Here is a 3,671-nt window from a genome sequence, read left to right on the forward strand (position 1 = left end):
AGACCCCTGTGCTAATAAATGGGGTCTTTTTTGGCTTTGGTATATATTGTCTTTATACAAATTCAACTATGTGGTTTTGTACACAATTTAGAATCCTTTAGCTTTTTTACTAAATTGCCTGTAAATTAGCATTATTCTGTTCCATCAGAATGTTATAATTTCCTGTGTATTTTTCTACTGGGGGTTAATTTGCAATGCCATGATTGTATTTTCTTCACACTGAATGTCTTGCATATGAGTATTTAAAGTATAAAAGCATTGTTATCTTTTTGTTTTAAAATAAAATTTGATTTCATCAATCACAACAGATTGATGTTTCCCAAAGAAAGCAGAGCTGTTTTCCCTAATCACACAATTCAACGTAATACCAGAGATGGTGCTGTAGAATTTATTTCATTTTCATCCTTTCAAGTGGTCAGTTTCAAATTTTTTTACTACTGGTTCTGTGGGCGTGGCTTGGTGGGTGTGGCGTGGTGTGGCTTGGTGGGTGTGGCAGGGGAAGGATGCTGTAAAATCTGCAAGTAAACACTGATTCAGATAAAGGCTAATGAGTCAGAAGAGTTGATTTCTATCCCGTTCTTATATTCCACATTTAAACAAAAGATTTGTGCATAAGAACTGTGTCATGCCTCCTTCGTTTTTTATATTCACCTATTTTCCACATGTTCACTAAAATTTATAAGGAAATATGATTAATATTCCAAGATTTCTAATCAAAACAAACCCATATCCTCTCCAAATACCAATTACTTTTAATTACTCAGATACTTCATGTCCTGGTCATTTCCAGAATGGATTACTCTAAACATGCCCCATATACAACTGCCCTTGGAAAGTATCCAGGAGTTTCAACTTGTGCAGAATGCAGCTACATAGATATGGGCACCCCTAGGATGGCACACATTACACCTTTGTTCCATGAGCTGCATTCCTGCCAACTTGCTTCTAGGTGGAATTCAAGGTGCTCGGTTTGACCTTTACAGTCCTATATGGCATAGGACCAGATTATCTAAGGGCCTGCCTCTTTCTTTCTCATATTTGAAAACTGCCTATGTCTCTCTTCCTGATCACATCTACCTGTTCCATCAGGTTAAGCAAAAGGTATGCTATAGGTCCTGCCTACTAAGGAGTTCCATCTTGCAACAATGCAGCATCCAGTGTTTTTTCTGTTATGGTCCCCATCTCTGGAACATCATTCCTCCCCCTCCCCACCAGGGGTGGGTTCTAAAAATTTTTACTACCGGTTCTGTGGGCATGGCTTGATGGTCGTGTGACAATTCTTTAGGATTTAGCAGAGGTACTGATCTACCAGGCTTTTAACTGCTTGCAGAGCTATACCAGTCTACCCATTTGTTTTTGGAGGCACTGCTCTACTCATTTGTTTTTGGAGGCACTGGTCTACCCATTTGTTTTTGGAGGCACCATTTATTTTTGCAGGCACCAGTCTACTCATTTGTTTTTGGAGGCACCGGTCTACCACCACACTGTCTTTTAACACTGATCAGCTGTAGGGCGGCCCTTTGAAGCCCCGAGGCAAGAGTTTAAACATTTTTTTCCTTCTAGCCGATCATCTGGGACTCAGGAGGCAGCAACAGATTGGGGGTGGGGCCAAATAAAAGGTAAGAATAACGCGGGGGGGGGGCAGAACCGGTTCGGTGACGCCATATCATCACTACTACCGGCTCGGCAGAACTGGGCCGAACCGGGAGGAACCCACCACTGCTCCATACCCCAAGGTGAAGTTGGCCCAATCCTTGCCTTATGGAAAACCCTGAAAATATAATTCTTTCATCAGCCTTGAGGATTCCATGGTAAACCTGCAATATGTCAAGTGACAGCTGTTCTCTTGTAATTTTTGATATTTGTTTTTAATGTCTTTTCTTTCATTTATGTTTGAGTGTTTTATGGTTTTTATTATTATGCTTTCTATGTTGCCCAGAGTTTGGTGAGATGGATGAGTATATTAATTTGCAGGACAGCAAACAAAACATAATACATATATCTTATAATCTTACAATCAAGATCAAAAATGGATCTTTTATTGTTAGAGATTGCTAGATTAGGTGCTTTAGCAATCTTCTCTCTATATCATATCAGAGATATGATTGTAAATAGCCCTACTTCCTTTTTTAAAAAAGTGATAATTTAAACTTTTTAAATATAATTTTAAAAATAGGGTTGAGAAAATAAGCTTTTGCTTGGTTGAAAGCGGTGGCTATATTTCTCAAGAGCCTCGCTCTGTTCCTCCAACGAGCCTTAAAAACCACCCTTCTAAGCTTTCTATATGTTGTGGCCCCGCCCTCTGAGCCTGTCCCATCGGACGAAGAAAGCTCCGAGCATGAGGAAGAGGAGTCAGCCAGGCCTCCCTCTCCAGGCCCCTCCCCTCTGGCATTGTCTCAAGTGCCGGCCGAGGGAGAGGAGACAGCTGGTTCGGATCAGAGTGATGAAGAAACATCATTCCTGAACGCACGCCTCCAAAGGCGTGATAAACGTTTGCAGCAGCTTAGGAGGCGTGCTAAGGATTAGAACTGAGTCACTGGACCACACCCCAGAGACTATATAATAGAAGGTGGTGGTCAAGAATCCTTGTGACGAACAAAGCAAACCTTAGATAGTCACTAAAGCCTCATCCGGAACTGCTGAGAGAAAGATTTAAAGTGTCGGACATTTGGACTCTTGAGTATTTATCTTTCTGTTTTACTTTGAAAATAAAGTCACTTGGCAGACGGTGTGTCTATCGCTGCCAAGTGGGAGATAAGACCTGGGTGCGTTCCAAAGTGTTTCCTTAACCCTCGACTGGCTGTGTTGGTGTGTGTGTGTGGGTACGGGGACAGATCACTATAATGCAATATAGCTCTCTGAAAACAATACTTTGATTCTAGTATCTGAATGAATAATAGAAACATTTTGAGGGGTCGTCAAAAGCTTCAAAAAAGCTCAAGGAATTTTTGTATAAGAACAAAGCTATCGCACTGATTGTTTCAACTTAGCCCTAAAGGAGAATTTGTCAGTTTGTTTAAGACTGTTTACGCAGCTCTGCTCCACCTGCCAGTTCTGTTTCAAGGTGAAGTTCTGTTTCAAGGCTTCGTTCCACAAATCACACTATCCCTTCCTAACTTGGTGCCCTCCAGATGTACAGGACCACAATTTCTATCATACCAGCCATGCCAGTTGCAGATGGCATGAATTGCAACACTAGGTTGAAAATTCTACTCTAAAAATAATCCTCTCTAATACGTGGTGGCTCAATGGCTAAGACGCTGAGCTTGTCGATCAGAAAGGTTGGCAGTTCAGCAGTTCGAATCCCTAGTGCCACATAACAGGGTGAGCTCCCATTATTTGTCCCAGCTTCTGCCAACCTAGCAGTTCGAAAGCATGTAAAAAATGCAAGTAGAAAAATGGGGACCACCTTTGGTGGGAAGGTAACAGCATTCCATGCGCCTCTGGCGTTTAGTCATGCTGGCCACATGACCACGGAGACGTCTTCGGACAGCACTGGCTCTTCGGCTTTGAAATGGAGATGAGCACCGCTCCCTAGAGTCGGGAATGACTAGCACATATGTGCGAGGGGAACCTTTACCTTTATATACAGGGGAATATTTTATTTGAAAGATACTGTAGTTTTCCAAAAAAGAACATTTTTCATAAATAAATAAACAGGTACTCCATAA

The sequence above is a fragment of the Pantherophis guttatus genome, chromosome 2 (genome assembly GCF_059756535.1).
Source record: "Pantherophis guttatus breed Tessera chromosome 2, ASM5975653v1, whole genome shotgun sequence".
In the NCBI taxonomy this organism is placed as follows: Eukaryota; Metazoa; Chordata; class Lepidosauria; order Squamata; family Colubridae; genus Pantherophis; species Pantherophis guttatus.